The 17,507-nt window shown below is 40.3% G+C and overlaps 1 protein-coding gene across 1 annotated transcript in view; it reads right to left on the minus strand.

Moving 5' to 3' along the window:
• TRAK1 (trafficking kinesin protein 1) overlaps positions 1-17,507 on the minus strand; it is a 158,282-nt gene that overhangs the window by 844 nt on the left and 139,931 nt on the right. The window lies entirely within an intron of this gene.

Below are 17,507 nucleotides of genomic sequence, written 5' to 3' on the forward strand. Positions count from 1 at the left end.
CTAAGCACCAGAGACATGGCACTAACATCGGGCTTTCACATTCTAGCCAGAGGTGACAAATCGGGTCCAGAGGCAAAGATTTAGGCAGCGTTTCCCCTTGGACACCTAATGGATACCTCAATCTCAATAAATCCAAACTTGGACTGATGACCTTCCCCTGCCCCAACCTTCTCCAGCTACTGCCTGGACTCCAACTCCGTTGATGACAACTCCATCCCTCCAGGTGCCCAGGCCAAAATCTCTGCAGTAATCTGTGACTCCTCTTTCCTTCACGCTTTTCATTGAAAACATCGACAAATCTACTTGGCAATGAGAAAGAATGAAATCCGGCCGTTTGCAGCAACGTGGATGGAACTGGAGGGCATTCTGCTGAGTGAAATAAGTCAGGCAGAGAAAAATAGATGTCATATGTTTTCACTCATGTGGAATTTGAGAAACTTGGCAGAAGACCATGGGGGAGGGGAAGGGGGGAAAAGTTACAGAGAGAGAGAGAGGCAAACCATAAGAGACTCTTAAAGACTGAGAACAAACTGAGAGTGGATGGGGGGTGGGGGAGAGGGGAAAGTGGGTGAGGGGCATCGAGGAGGGCACCTGTTGGGAGGAGCCCTGGGTGTTGTATGGAAACCAGTTTGACAATAAATTATATTTGATAAAAAATAGTTTTAAAATGTGACATCTATATATAATGGAATATTATTCAGCCTTAAAAGGGAATGAGGTTTTGACACATGCTACAACATGGATTGACATTGAAGACGTCATGCTAAGTGAAATAAGCCAGTCACAAAAAGGCAAATAGTGTATGATTCCACATATGCAAGTAATCCAAGTCGCACAGACAGAAAGTATAATGGTGGTTTTTAGGGACTGGGTAGAGTGGAGAATTGGGAATTAGTGTTTAACAGACACAGGATTTTCAGTTGGGAAAGATGAAAAGGGACGGTGTTTATGGCTCTACCACAATGTGAATGTGCTTAATGCCACAGAGCTAACTGTACAGTTAAGAAGCTCAAGTAGTAAATTTTATGTTCAGTATATTTTGCCACATTGAAAATAAATTTTAAAATTTTTAATTAAAAAAAAAAAGAAAGAAAGAAAACGTCAACAAATCTTGTTGGCTTCACTTCAAAACGCCTGGGTGGTTCAGCCAGCTAAGCAGCGGGCTCTTGATTTCAGCTCAGGTCATGATCTCACAGTTCGTGAGTTCGAGCCCCACATTGGGCTCTGCACTGACAGCACAGAGCCTGCTTGGCATTCTCTCTCTCCCTCTCTCTCTTGGCCCCTCTCTCGCTTGTGCTCCCTCTCTCTCTCTCAAAATAAATAAACTTAAAAAATACTTTATAAAAAAGCCAGAATGCATTTAGAAGCTGCCCACTTGTTATGACTGCCACTGTCACCAGCTTGCTCAGAGCCATGTTACCCCTCACCAGCATTACTGGAACAGCCAGCCAACTGGTACGCCTCTTCTACCCTACGGGTTCTATACAGAAAGACACTAGGGTTTATAAGCAGCTACAGAAACCAGTAACCGAAGGGTTAACCAAACTACTCGAAGCGGCAGCCCAACAAGCACAGGTGCAACTCTTTACCCAGACCTTTTTCCTTTGCCTTTAAATATCCCGGACTCTCCTCCTTTGGGGAGGCGGATTTGAGTTTGGTCTTATCTCCTCGCTCGGCTGCCTCTGGAATAAATCCTTTCTTGTGGCGTCCTCCATGTTTCCGTGACTGTGTTTGCTGTGTATGAGAAGTTGAATCCATTTACAAGTTGGGTGACCCAGTCAGGAGCTCTTTGGCCGTAGCTTGTCGGCCCCCCAGTTGGTAACTGAAGTCCAGTGACTGGTCCAGCCAGCTGCCTAGGCTCTCTGTCCTGGGGACCGTGCCCAGGGCCCCACCCCAACTGGGAGCCACCAATCGCTGGTGCTTAATTGAACTCTTTTGGCCAAAAATGGTTTTTGGTTTCACTACGGACAGACGTCTCTTGGTAAGTATTTTGTGTTTGACGACAGGTAAATTCATTTCTCCCTCCCATTCAGCTGCCTCCAAGTAGGGAGTTTGGGTTTTTTAGGCTCTTTTTCTTGCTTAAGAAAAAACTGATTAAGGAGCCCTTTGATTCAGTTGCTGGCTTTTAGGGAGGAACTGGAAACCAGGAAGCCATAGGTTCAGGTGGTGATGCTCCAATTTTTGAGGAGGAACCAACGCTCGTAGAGGTCTTCTGGGCTTCATTCAGTTTGGTTGTTGCTTCAGCTTCTGGTATCTTTGAATAAAGCTAGCTGTCTTCTAACTGGAAAATGGGAAATGACGATTTATCCCCACATGCTACCCTTTGGGCTGTATTCTACAAAATTGTAGTCTTTTGTTTGTTTGTTTGTTTTTTCAACACTGCTTGGCTACAATATTCATTAGGCTCTGGAGGAAAATTACAAATTAATGGATCCATAAATTATAATACCATCTTACAATTAAACTTGTTTTGTAAAAGGTAGGTATTTGGAGATCGAGTTTTCAAGATTTGGTTTGCATCTTTTTTGTGTATTTCTCCATATACGTTGTAAATGTGAGAGATTTTCTCTACCTCTGGAAGGTATTAAAAGAGCTTTATTTAGTTGGTTTTAAAAAAGCACTTGTAAGAATTAGGCATTCTAATTCAAAGATAGAAACTAATCCAAAAGTCTTAAAAGTTCATATGATCTGGGAAAATATTTGCTATGAAAGCTAAATTAAGGTTGGTTTAATTAAAATGGATACGGCTTTAGAATGATCAACATTAGATTTAAAACTTATTCTGTCCATACTTAAAATCAAATAAGTTTATGTTATCTCCATTGCAAAATTTTTCAGAAAAGAGGGGGGGAAGCCCCTTAGAACTTTGTCTAATGCCTTGTGAAGTTTTATAAGTAATCTAAGAACAAATAAACAGATGTAAATAATTTAACATAATTACGACTACTGAATGAGGGGGAACAACTCTATGCAAGGAAAGTGAGACTGGTTTTTGAGAAGGAAAAGTTAGGACAAAATCTGAAAAAAAAAGTTGTAGGTTTGGGAGAAGGAAAAAGTAGTTTTGTGAGAAGGGAATCTTTGGAAAGGAATTCTGTGCATGGTCAGGACTAAGATTATGTAGTCTAGTATGTGTAAAAAAAACAAAAACAACGAACAAACAACCAAAACAAAACAAAAAATTTCATTAGGGAGTGATCAGCACCTGGGGAACAGAAGGGAGCGTGAGAGTGATCAGGCAGACGTTGAGAAGTGATAGGATAGCAAGAGAACCCTCAACTGATTCTCCGAAGAGGTCTAAAAGAATCCTCCTAAATTGGGATGAAAGGGTTGGATTTTTATAACAGTCATTGGATGTGGCCACCTGGGAAGAAGGCATGCCCTTGGTAAGGCAGCTGTCTTTAGTCAGGGCAATCCCTGATGGCCTCTGAGAGTTGAGGCTCATTGGCAGCATTCCTACAGCTGAAGGTCTTTGATTCCTGATGGGGATTCTAGTCCACACATCCCAGCACCCGCTCCAAAAACCGAGGTCCGTGCAGCCCTCTGGATGTCCTTGTCTTGGTAAATATATCAACATGGGAGATAGGGCGAGAAAAGGTGGGACTGCACACATTTTTTAAAAAAAATTCATCCTGTTGGAATGAATAAGTTTTAATATCAGATGTATGTTGGTATAAGATGTATACCAATCTATTAAAAGGACACTCTTCTTACATAATTGGTCTAACTTGTAAACAAAGGTTTTTCTTTCACCTGCCTAGAAAAACAAAGCTTCAATTAAAAGAGCTACGATTTAGGGGCACCTGGCTGGCTCAGTTGGAAAAGCATCAAACTCGGGGTCTTGAGCTTGAGCTCCACGTTGGGTGTAGAGATTATATAAATAAATGAGTGAACGAATAAGTGAACAACTAGAACTAAGTTCTGTTAGCAACTACGTAACCCACTGCATTTGGCTTTAGAATCCCTAACTGCCACCTCGGCTAAATACATAATTGAGTATTAAGCTTTGTCATCTGTAATCTTATTTAGGCATGTGTTTCAACACCTCGTATTTCAGACAGATTTCTCAAAATTCAACTTCTAAACGAAGTCATCTTGACTAATTACACTTGTTTGGTATGTCAAATTACACGGGAAGCATTGCCAAGTAAGGGCTAATAGACCTTTTTAGGTTATATTCTATGGGTGAATGCTAGAACTGTTCGAGCAGTTATTTAGAATTCCTAAGGTTTTGATACATCCTATATAATGTCATCACTTATTCTAATTATTGAAATGTGGTCACAGAATCTCCTCGTTAATTGCATCATAATGACAGAGGTCTCTGATACCTAAAGATTCTAAAACCAGAATTTCTGGAACAAATGGAAAAGCTGTATTCAAACAGACTTCTGTTTGACACCTTGCTGGTTCTCTAACGTTTGCTTTTCTAAATCTGAAGCTATGACTTACAGAAATCTGGTAAAATACTCCTTTGAAAACAAATACGGAACATTTCTTTTTCTCCCTATTTGATCCCTCCCAGAATTTAGAAAGTCTAGTGAGTATGATCTTCTCATGGCAATTATTTATTTGCATACGTTCAATAAGAGTCTGGTCTCCTTATGTCAGGACATAATTGGAAACACTGGTTTTAGCATGACTTTGACTAGAATGCCATATTTGAGAGAGATGTGCATAAACTGATACGACCAGACAGTTTTAAGTGATAAGGTTGCCTTTATGGAGCCAATGAAGCCCCTTGGAAAAGAATAAGCCTGGTATCTTGCTTATAGGGTTCCCAGTAGCCTTACCAGGTAAGTAAAGAAGGCCACTTTCTGGCAGGTGCAGGAATCTCGGGATATTTGGGGGACCTCAAGAAGAGGCCACCAGACCTCACTTGTGATACCTGTCTTCTTGAGGTCAAGTATTTGGCTTGGCTTCTTAGCCTCAAGAGGCTGTTAAAAGTTTAATCTGAAATTCCTTATGAAAAAGTACCTGCAAAGCCGATTAAAAACCAACAACCTGTATGGCCAATCACTATTCTTGCTGTGCTTATGTAAAAAAGCCAAGTTTATTAAAATTAGACTAATTTTACAAAGTAATCTGTCTTTGGGAATGAGGGTGGTTTTAGAGTCTACTTCTGATTAACTGTCTTGAGTGTTTGTTTACCTATACAATTGGACTGGATCCCAATTTCCTGAATTCTGGGTATGACTCTTCAAACTACCATTTGCAAGTTTCTCCCATCCTTTTCACTTGGAGTCAATGAGCACTAAAACTGCCTTCTCCAAAGCCCTCCAAACTGAACCTGGACAATGTGATACAGACTTCAGAGAAAAATTGCCAGAACAGCCCATGCCTGGACAAACCTCATGCCTGTTGCTGCACTGACCACTCAAAGATCACCAGAGGCACACAGATACTGGAACAAGTTTATTCCAGATATTCAGATTTGCTGTATCTGCCATTAGAAAATCCAGACCTTGAACTGTTCGTAACACAAGCAGTTTTATGGATTAAGGATAACGAAGAGCTGGGGGATGCAGTGGGGACCCATCAGCACCTGTCCATGGTCAATGACCCCAGAAATCAGACTGTTTGCCTAAAGGAGAAATAAAGAACAAAAATCTTGATAATACAGAATGTTGGGTTTCCACCTGGAACTGAAGAGTATTTCTAATGAGTGCAGAAAGTTTTTATCCCTCTAACTCTGATCTTCACTATGGCAAGTTGTTACTAGAATGGTCATTGTCCCAATTTCCTCAAGAATAAGAAGTGACCAAAAGACAGTGGGGATGGAAACCAGTAACCATAACAGTACTAATCTCTGCTGCCGACCAATGAGCACAGATGCAACTGTTGACCCAGACTTTTTTCATTTGCCTCTAAATATCCCTGATTTCCTCAGGAAGGTGGATTTGAGGCTTGCCCTCTTAGCTCCTTTGGCTGTGTCTACAATAAACCTTTGTCTTTCTACATGCTTAATGTTTTCGTGTAATTGTCTCTGCACATCAGGCAGATAGACTTTGGTTCATTTATAATACTAAAGTCCTTGTTTCTGAACAGATCGTGAGGATGTAGTTGATAATCATCATTTCTTTTATTCACCAAGCTGCCCACATTCCCTGCCAACCAAACAGGCATAGCCACCGGGGATGGTTCAGATCTTCCCCAGGTGAAAACTTGCACTATTTTCACTGAGTAAAGAATTCTGCCCAGCTGAGGACAAAAGAAACATGAAGTAGGTGGTGTAGGAGGAAGGAAGTCCTAATTGCCAACCAGAAACCAGGACTACCACACTGGCTTTTTCAACAGATGGACTATAGAGAATCGAACAGGTGTTGAAGACTGAAAAAGCAAAGGAAACCTGGGATGACATAGTAGCATTAACGGGAAGAAGAGCCCCACCTCTGCAGGACTGGGGGAACAAAGGAACAAAGGGATGAAGTTGGGATTCATTAAATGTAGAAGCTCGGCGTGGTATTGAGGAAGTGGAGCCCAGACCTCAGAGGAGAGAGCGCTACCTGGCTGTGATCACAGAGCAGTGTGCGTGTGTGTGTGTGTGTGTGTGTGTGAGAGAGAGAGAGAGAGAGAGAGAGAGAGAGAGAGCGAGCACGAGCGAGATGAAGTTTTGGGGAAGGCTCTGGGAATGAGGGAAAAGACTTAACTGGAACCAGCTGCTTCTTCCAGGGTGAAGAAGTGTTGCTAGTTGAAACTTATGGGAAAGGTGCACAAACAGGAAGTGACAAGCCTCACAGTGATGCTCCTGTCAGTAGCACTTGGTGTGGAAATGGTTTGCAGAGTCCCATCCTTAGCCCCATTCATGTATAAAATGGTGAGTTAGGAGCTGAGAAACAATAGCTTAACAACTGACACGTTGACTTTATTCTTTCATATAGGATGTGTTGAATGGCTAACATTGCAATGCATCCACAGGCCCAGTGTCTCAGGACAGGGTCACGATGGAAGATCAGGTCTGCACATACCCTATAGGTCCTACACTTCTCTTTAGAGAAGGCCATGCATTTACTATTTGCGAGAGGGACAGTTGTACTGTGCTAATGGAAGTGTTGTTGCTGATGAGGTGTTTGGTTTGAAGTAAAAGGAAGAAGAGGGGGTGGACAGCCAAGGGGTGGACTGTGGAGGCTATTCAACATTCTTTTGGTCTATTCAGCACCTTTGAACATCCCTCCTCTGTTTGGGAATTCTCTACATCCCCCAAGGAGGAGCCAAAACTTTTTTCCCCCAGCCTCTTTCTGCGGCTGGGGCATGAGCTTGTGAAGCTGGCCTCATCAGTCATATACACCATCAGTAGTCTGGACTACAGTGGCTCTCCTGGAGTGGGCCAGTAGCATGATTTGGAAATGTTCCTACCTCCATAGCTTCCAGCCCAGGTTCTCTGTCCTTAGGAGATTCTGTAATCTTCCTATTATTCCTTGCTTAGCCTCTTTTCTCTTTAAACCATCTATGGCAGGTTTCTCTTGTTTGTAACTAAGAGCCTTGACTGACGCAGATGGTAAGAACATACTGTTTGTTATATAACTCTTAGCTCTAAGTTTGAAATTCTTCATAAAGAAGGATTTTAAAATACAGGTGAGTGAGGATATAATGGATGAAATAAGGTCCCAGGAAAAGGAGGTAGGGGCTGAGATCCATTGAATTGGTGGAGACATGGGCCAGAGTCCAGAAGAACCCACCCTCCTTTATAACAGAAGGAGAGCAAAAACAAGGAGTGTGCCTGCAGCAATTTTACAGGTTTGGTCACAGAAAATCGAGACCATTCCTGTGTGATGAATTTTCTCTATGACAGAGGAATTTTTTGAACTATAATTTATTGTCAAATTGTCTAACATACAGTGTGTAAAGTATGGTTTTGGGGGTAGATTCCCGTGGTTCATTGCTTACATGGAACAGTCAGTGCTCATCCCAACAAGTGCCCTCCTCAGTGCCCATCACCCATTTTCCCCTCTCCCCCACACCCCCCAGTCAACCTTCAGTTTGTTCTCTGTATTTAAGAGTATCTTATGGTTTGCCTCCTTCCTTCTGTTTGTAACTATTTTTCCCCTTCCCTTCCCCCATGGTCTTCTGTTAGTTTCTCAAGACCCATGTATGAGTGAAAACCTATTGTATTGGTCTTTCTCTGACTTATTTCGTTCAACATAATACCTTCTAGTTTCATCCACGTTGCTGCAAATGGCAGAATTTCATTCTTTCTCATTGCCAAGAAGTATTCCGTCGTATACATAAACAACATCTTTATCCATTCATCAGTAGATGAACGTTTAGGATCTTTCTATAATTTGGCTATCGTTGAAAGCACTGCTATAAACATTGGGGTGCACGTGGCCTTATGAATCAGCACCTCTGTATCCTTTTCCTAGAAGTGCTATTGCTGGGTCATATTTTTATTTTGGGGGTTTCTATTTTTAATTTTTTGAGGAACCTCCACACTGTTTTCCAAAGTGGCTGCACCAGTTTGCATTCCCACCAACAGTGCAAGAGGGTTCCCATTTCTCCACATCCTCCCAGCATCTGTTGTTTCCTGAGTTAATTTTAGCCACTCTGACTGGTGTGAGGTTGTATCTCAGTGTGGTTTTGATTGGTCTTTCCTGATGAGTGAGACGTTGAGCATCTTTTCATGTGTAAGACAGAGGAAATTTTATTTGTTGAGAGTGAGGTAGAGGTAGAGTAGAAAGTGAGGAGGGGAGAAGGGCAGAAATAGCACCTAAAGAGAATGAGAGAGATAGTGACAAGGGAAATGTAGAATTGCCTAGCTACTTGGAAGGCCCAGCGGGGGTGGGAGATAATAATTTGGCATCCATGCCCATGGTTTATTTTCTCTACCAGAAGCCAGCAGTCTGATCAGGAAAAAAAGGTGAAGAGTCGAATGATCCAGAATTGGGGTTTTCACTTAGGAACTTTGTTTTGGAATGATGGGGCACAGTCTAGAAGACTGGATAGAAAGAAAAGTAACAAAATGAAGGGTGGGTGGCAAATTAAAGGGGCAGAGGAGCCAGGAGCCTAGATTCTTCAAGGTCCAAGAACACATCAAAAATGGAGTCATGATGAGGCCAGTGGAGATGACGAAGTATAGGAATTGAAGGCCCAGAGCCAAAAGGGCCATCCCCATGGTGGTTGAAGTCACCCAGGCTGACAGCAAGACATAAACTGGAGAAAAAGACTATGAGCTCAGTGTTACACCCTCAAACAATGAGGGGGAATTTCCAGGAAGATGGTCAAGGACAGCCTTGTGGGGAGGGAGGTTGAGGGTCGGGAAGCATGGACTTCAACATGGCAGTGGTTCTAAAAAAAGGTAATGGGAAAAGAACAATCCAAAGGAAGTAGTAGAGAGCAAGGAGGTCCAGGGCCCTCAGGAATGTGGAGAGTGGGGAATGACAGCCTTTTTCTGAGAGGGTCCTAAGGACCAGGTAGGTTTGGGTCAGGCATGGGGTGAAGGGCTGTTGATGGTGGAAATCAACAATGTGAGGGAGTCTTTTCACTACAGAACTTGTATTCCAGTGAAAAATGGTAGAGAGGGTGTGGCTCTGAGGGAGAAGGGAAACTCCTGGGGCCATTCCAAGTTATCACCTTCTCCCCACTCTGGACGGCTGGCCAAAAGGTATAGCCCAGCTTTGGTGTCTGCCTTCTTCCTGCTCCTCCATACCATGAGAGCGATTTGCTAAGAGCAAAACTAACCATATCAAATATTTAAAATGTCCTCACTTAGCAATGGGAAATTTAATGAAAAGGTGCCTTTTACCTTAGAAGTCTTCCATACCAGCCCAACTCAAAGAGTGGTCTGTGGGCTGATGCCAGTCCGTAAACAAAATAAGAATGGAAATAGGGAATGAATGGCTAGATGCTTTTGGAGCAATTGACGTTGCCACATTATCTGAGCAGGTTACCAAGAGATGTGGACCATTTCAGGTGCAGGACTCTCAGGGGGTACCAGCAGCAGAATGGTCACACATAGTGGGACCACACTGCAACGTGTGTAGATTGTCAACCACAAGCTAAAAATATATAAAAATCTGAGCAAATTGTAAGCCTTCATTTACTTTTCTAACAGTATTCAAGTTAATTTTTAATCAAGCTTGAAAAAAAATTTATAATTCAATTATTAATCAAGTTCAAAAAGTAAAATTTGGGGCCCCTGGGTGGCTCAGTCAGTTAAGCGGCTGACTCCAGCTCAGGTCATGATTTCATAGTTTGTGAGTTCGAGTCCCATGTCGGGCTCTGTGCTGACAGCTCAGAGCCTGGAGCCTACTTCAGATTCTGTGTCTCCCTCTCTCTCTGCCCCTACCCTGCTTACTCTCTGTCTCTGTCTCTCTCTCTCAAAAATAATAGACATTAAAATAGAAAAGCTGTCTCTTCTCTATAAAAGAAAAAAAAAGTAAAATTTACAGTGCTTATTTTTAGCCAGAATTTAGATTGTAAAATAAGCCCCACTGGAATTATTTGTCAAGAAACTACCTGACAAATCTCTTCTTCCTTTCCTGTCAATATTCCCTCTCTGAGGCTGGTTTCCCTGTGGTGGGTGTTATTAAAATAAAACATGGAAGCATCGTAGATACACCTTATCCCCTGCAAGGAGCATGAATGCCTATCTGAATGAGCTTGGATAAAATAATCCAACTTCTTACCACATTAAAAACTTGGATAAGTGTTCATTCCAAGTGAACATATAAATATTGATATGTAAAATCACTATAACTGTTTTAGTTACGATTGCAGAATGACGAAGTTGAGTATAATAGTCCCTATATTAAGCGTTCTATGTGCACTTTCAGTGAATAACCTGAACTATCTTTGTAACTCTTTTCCTATGTTGTTATTTGTTCTTATAGAGTATATATTTATATATAAATTCTAGGTTGGAAAGTTTCTCTTTAGAAACTGAAAGATGAAATTCATTCTTTTCTAGTAGTTAGTGTTGCTGTAGAAAAGTGAGGTCCTATTGTTTCCTTTTTTTTTTTTTTTAATTCCGGTATCATTAACATAGTATTAGTTTCAGGTGCACAGTATAGTGATTCAACAATTCTATATGTTCCTCAGAACTCATCATAGGTGTACTTCTAGTCCTCTTTGCTTATTTCATCCATCATCACCCCCACAGCCCCCCTGATAACCATCAGTCTGTTCTCTATAGTGGAGACTCTGTTTTATGGTTTGTCTCTTATTCTTCTTTTTTCATTTGTTTTGTTTCTTAAATTCCACTTAGGAGTGAAATTATATGGTTTTTGTCTTTCTCTGACTGACTTATTTCACTTAGCATCATACTCTCTAGCTCCATCCAGGTCATTGCAAATGGCAAGCTTTTATTCTTTTTATGGCTCAATAATATTCTGCTACACACACACACACACACACACACACACACACACACCACATTTTTACCCATTCATGGACATCCATTGATGGACACTTGGGCTGCTTCCATAGTTTAGCTACTATAAATAATGCTACAATAATCATAGGAATGCATATATCTCTTTGAATTAGTGTTTTTGTATTTTGGGAGTAAATACCGGTAGTGTGATCAGTGGATCATAGGGTAGTTCTATTTTTAATTTTTTGAGGAACCTCCATACTGTTTTCCACAGTGGCTGCACCAGTTTGCATTCCCACCAACAGTGCGCAAGGGTATCTTTTTCTCCACATCCTCATCAACGCTTGTTGTTTCTTGTATTTTTTATTTTAGCCTTTCTGATTGGTATCAGATGATCTCTCATTGTAGATTCGATTTGCATTTCCCTGATGATGAGTGGTAATCAGCATCTTTTCATTTGTTGATTGGCCATCTCTATTATTTCTTTGGAGGAATGTCTGTTCATGTCTTCTGCCCATTTTTTTAAATGGCTTATTTTGGGTGTATTGAGTTGTATTCTTTATATATTTTGGATATTAACTCTTTATCAGATATGTCATTTGCAAATATCTTCTCCCATTAAGTAGGTTGCCTTTTACTTTTGTTGTTTATTTCCTTCACTGTCCAGAGACTTTATTTTGATGTAGTCCCAATAGGTTATTTTTGCTTTTATTTCCCTTGCCTCAGGAGACATACCTAGAAAAATGTTGCTATGGCCAACATCAGAGAGATTACTGCCTATGGTATCTTCAGGGACTTTTATGGTTTCAGGTCTCACATTTAGGTCTTTAATCCATTTTGAGATTATTTTTGTGTACTGTGAAAGAAAGTAGTCCAGTTTCAATCTTCTGCATGTTGCTTTCCAGTTTTCCCAACACCCATTTGTTGAAAAGACAGTCCTTTTCTGATTGTATATTCATTCCTCCTTCATCAAAGATTAATTGACCATATAATTGTGGGTGTATTTGTGGGTTTCTGTTCCATTCATCTATATGTCTATTTTTATGCCAGTACCATATGGTTTTAATTACTACCACTTTGTAATATACCTTGAAACATGGAATTGTGATGCCTCCAGCTTTGCTTTGCTTTTTTAAGGTTGCTTCAGCCATCCAAGGTCTTTTGTGCTTCCATACAAATGTTAGGATTGTTTGTTCTAGCTCTGTGAAAAATGGTATTGGTATTTTGATAGGGATTACATGTAGATTTCTTTGGGTAGTATAGACATTAACAATACTTGTTTTAATACATGAGCATGGAATGTCTTTTCATTCCTTTGCATCACCTTGAATTTCATCAATGTTTTTGAGTTTTCAGAGTATAGGTCTTTCACCTCTTTGGTGAGATTTCTTTCCTTTTTTTTTTTTTTTTAACATTTATTTTTGAGACAGAGAGAGACAGAGCATGAACGGGGGAGGGTCAGAGAGAGGGAGACACAGAATCTGAAACAGGCTCCAGGCTCTGAGCTGTCAGCACAGAGCCTGACGCGGGGCTCAAACTCACGGACCGTGAGATCATGACCTGAGCCGAAGTCGGCCGCTTAACCGACTGAGCCACCCAGGCACCCCTGGTGAGATTTATTTCTATATTGTTTTTTATGTAATTGTAAATGGGGCTTTATTAATTTCACTTCATGCTGCTTCATTATTAGTGTGTAGAAATGCAACAGATACCTGCACATTGATTTTGAATCCTGTGACTCCACTGAATTCATTTATCCATTCTAGGAGTTTTTTGGGGGGAGTCTTTAGGGTTTTCTCTATATAGTATGTCATTTGCAAATAGCAAGAATTTTACTTCTTAATTATCAATTTCGATGTTTTTTATTTCTTTGTGTTATGTAATTACTGTGGCCAGGACTTCCAGTATTATGTTCAATAAAAATGGTGAGAGTGGACATCCTGTCTTGCTCCTGACTTTAGGGGAAACACTCTTTTTCCCCACTGAGTATGATGTTGGCTGTGGGTTTTTCATATATGGCCCTTATTGTGTTGAGGTAAATTCCCTCTAACCCTATTTTGTTGAGGGTTTTTATCATGAATGGATGTCGTACTTCTTCAAATGCTTTTTCTGTATCTATTGAAATGATCATATGGTTATTAACCTTTCTCTTATTGATGTGTTTTGCAAATATTGAACCACCCTTGCATCTCAGGAATAAATCCCACCTGATTATGGTGTATAATTGTTTTTAAAATGTTTATTTTGAAAGAAAGCATGAGACAGGGAGAGCACAAGTGGGAAAGGGGCAGAGAGAGAGAGAGAGAGGGAGGGAGGGAGAGAATCCCAAGCAGGCCCACTTTGGGGCTCAATCTCATAAACCATGAGATCATGACATGAGCCAAAATCAAGAGTCACAACCTAACTGAGCCACCCAGGTGCCCCTGGCACAGATTTTTTTTTTTTAATGTATTGCTGGATTTGGTTTGCTAATATTTTGAGTATTTTTGCATCTATTATACATGAAAGCTATTGGACTGTAGTTCTCTTTGTGTATCTTTATCTAATTTTGGTATCAGAGTGATACTGGCCTAATAGAATGAGTTTGGAAGCTTTCCTTTCTCTTGTATTTTTTGGAATAGTTTGAGAAGAATAGGTATCTAAAATGTTTGGTAGAATTTGCCGGTGAAGCTGTCTGGTCCCAGTCTTTTGTTCACTGGGAGTTTGTTTGTTTTTTCTTACTGATTCGATTTCATTGCTGGTAATTGGTCTGTTTAAATGTTCTATTTCTTCCTGCTTTAGTTGTGGGAGGTTATATGTTTCTAGGAATTTATGCATTCCTTCTACCCTGTCTGATTTGTTGTCATATAGGTTTTCATCATATTCTGTTTGTATTTCTGTGGTGTTGGTTGTTATTTCTCCTCTTTCATTTTTTATTTTGTTTATTTGGATTCTCTCTTTCTTTTTGATGAGTTTTGCTAGAGGTTTATCATTTTGTTGATCTTTTCAGAGAACCAGCTCCTGGTCTCATTGATCTACTGTATTGTTTTTTAGTTTCTATACCCTTTATTTCTGCTCTAATCTTTATTCCCTTTTCCTGGGTTTGGCTTTTGTTTGTTCTTCTGTATCTAGCTTCTTTTAAGTATAAGGTTAAGTTGTTTATTTGAGATTTTTCTTGCTTCTTGAGTTAGGCCTGTATTGCTATAAACTTCCCTTGGGGCACCTGGGTGGCTCAGTCCATTAAGCATTTGACTTCAGCCTGCAGTTCATGCGTTTGAGACCTGCATTGGGCTCTGTGCTGAAGGCTCAGAGCCTGGAGCGTGCTTTGAATTCTGTGTCTCCCTCTTTTTCTTCCCCTCCCCTGCCTTCCCTCTGTCTGACTCTTTCAAAAGTAAACATTAAAAAAAACCTTCCCTCTTACAACCACTTTTGCTGCATCCCAAAGGTGTCGAACCATTGTGTTTTCACTTTCATTTTTTTCCACGTAATTTTTATTTCTTCTTTGATTTCCTGGTTGATCCATTCATTGTTTAGTAGCATGTTATTTAACTTCCATGTATTTGTGTGCTTTCCAGATTTTCTTCTTGTGGTTGACTTCTAGTTCATAGCACTTTGATTTTTTTTTTTAATTTGTTGACTTTTTCTGTGGTCTAACATGTGATCAATTCCAGAGAATGTTCCATGTGCACTTGAAAATAATGTGTATTCTGTTTTAGGATGGAATGTTCTGAAAATGTCTATTAAATCCATCTGGCCCAGAGTGCTATTCAAAGCCATTGTTTGCTTGATTTTCTGTTTGGATGGTATGTCCATCAATGTAACTGGGGTGTTAAAGTCCCCTACTATTACTGTATTACTATCAATTATTTTGTTTGTTATTAACTGTTTTATATATTTGGGTGCTTCCATGTTGGGTGAATGAATATTTACAATTGTAATATCCTCTTGTTGGACTGTTCCCTTGATGATTATATAGTATCTTTCTGGTCTGTTGTTACAGTCTTTGTTTTAAAGCCTATCTTGTCTGATGTAAGTATTGCTACCTCAGCTTTCATTTGACATCAATTTGCACGATAAGTTCTTCTCCATTCCCTCATTTTCTTTTTTTTTAAAGTTTATTTATTTTGAAAGAGAGCCCAAGTGGGGGAGGGGCGCAGAGAGACAGAGAGAGAGACAGAGAGAGAGACAGAGAGAGAGACAGAGAGAGAGAGAGAGAGAGAGAGAGAGAGAGAGAGAGAGAGATGGAGGATAGAGAGAATCCCAAGCAGGCTCTGCACCAGCAGTGCAGAGCCTAATGTGGGGCTTGAACTCAGAAGAGATCATGACCTGAGCTGAAATCAAGAGTCAGATGCTCAACCGACTGAGCCACCCAGGCACCTACCATCCCTCCGCTTTCAATCTGCAGGTGACTTTTGGTTTGAAATGAATCTCTTGTAGGCAGCATATAGATGGGTCTTGTTTTTTTAATCTATTTGGTCACCCTGTGTCTTTTGATTGGAGCATTCAGTCCATTTACGTTCAAAGCAATTATTTATACATATTTCTTGCCATTTTGTTACTATGTTGTTGGCTTTCTTTAGTGATATATTTGGATTCTTTTTATTCCTTGCATATCTATTACATATTTGTGGTTACCATTAAGCTTGTATATAACCTCTTATGCAATAGCACTCTATTAAGTTGATGGTTACTTAAGTTTAAACCCATTTTTACTCCTCCCCCCACCCCATGTTTTTGATATATGGTGTCATATTTCATATCCTTCTATTTTATGAATCCCTTGATTGTTTTTTATAGAAATATTTATTTTTAACTGTTTTTGTGATTGTGTGTGTGTGTGTGTGTGTGTGTGTGTGTGTGTGTTTTACTTTTCATGCTCTCACTTAAGGTTTTTCCTTTCTACCGAGTCCCCTTTAATATTTTTTGTAGGGCTAGTTTAGTGTTCATGAACTCCTTTAGTTTTTGTTTGTCTGAGAAACTCTCTATCCCTCCTTCTATTCTGAATGATAGCCTTGCTGGATAGAGTATTATTGGCTGAAGATTTTTCCCTTTCAGCACTTTGAATATATCATGCCATTCCCTTCTGGCCATCAGAGTTTCTGCTGAAAATTTCCCAGATAACCTGAATGGAGTTTCCATTATATATAACTGTCTTCTTTTCTCTTGCTGCTTTAAAATTTTTATCACTACTTTTTATCATTTTAATTACAATATGTTTTGGTGTGGACCTCCTTGGGTTGAATTGGGGTCGGGGGGAGGGGATCTCTGTGCCTCTTGGATCTGGATATCAGTTTCCTTCCCCGATTAGGCAAATTTTCAGCTATTATTTCTTCAAATAAATGTTCCCTCCCCATCTCTCTTCTCCTGAAATCTCTATAATGCAAATGTTGCTATGCTTGAAGGAGTCACTGAGTTCCCTAAGACTATTCTCAATTTGCATAATTTTCTTTCCTCTCCTTTGCTCAGCTTGGTTACTTTCCATTACTCTGTCATCCAGGTTTTTAATTCATTTTTCTGCTTCTTCTAGCCTGCTGTTTATACCAAGTGTATTTTTAATTTCATTTACTGTGTTTTTGATCTCTGGTTCTGTTTTTTAAAAAAATTTAATGTTTATTTTTGAGAGAGAGAGAGACAGAATGCAAGTGGGGGAGGGGCAGAGAAAGAGGGAGACCTAGAATCTGAAACAGGCTCCAGGCTCCAAGCTGTCAGCACAGAGCCTGATGCAGAGCTCGAACTCATGTACCGTGAGATCATGACCTGAGCCGAAGTTGGACACTTAACCAGCTGAGCCACTCAGGTGCCCCTGGTTGGTTCTCTTTTTTATCTCTGTGTTAGAGTTTCCCTGATGTCCTTAACTCTTGTCTCAAGTCTGGTGAGTGTCTTTATGATCATTACTTTAAATTCTCTATCAGGCATATTATTTATATCTGTTTTGCTTTGGTCTCTTGCTGTGGTTTGGTCCTGTTCTTTCAACTGGGAAATATTTTTGTCTCCCCATTTTGTCTGACCTTCTGTTTCTGTGTGTTAGGGAAGTCAGCAGTGTCTCTTGTCCATAGTGAGAAAAGCTTTATGAAGAAGAGGTCCTGTAGTGCCCTGAAGAGCAAGGTCTCCTATTCCTCAAGGTCTGGTGTTTCAGGGAGTGTCTCCTATGTATGTTGCGTGTGCTCTGCTGTTGAGTCTTGGCCTTATTCCTTCAGTCCAGTTGTCTGAAGAGGCTCTC

The sequence above is a fragment of the Panthera onca genome, chromosome C2 (genome assembly GCF_046562875.1).
Source record: "Panthera onca isolate mPanOnc1 chromosome C2, mPanOnc1 haplotype 2, whole genome shotgun sequence".
In the NCBI taxonomy this organism is placed as follows: domain Eukaryota; kingdom Metazoa; phylum Chordata; class Mammalia; order Carnivora; family Felidae; genus Panthera; species Panthera onca.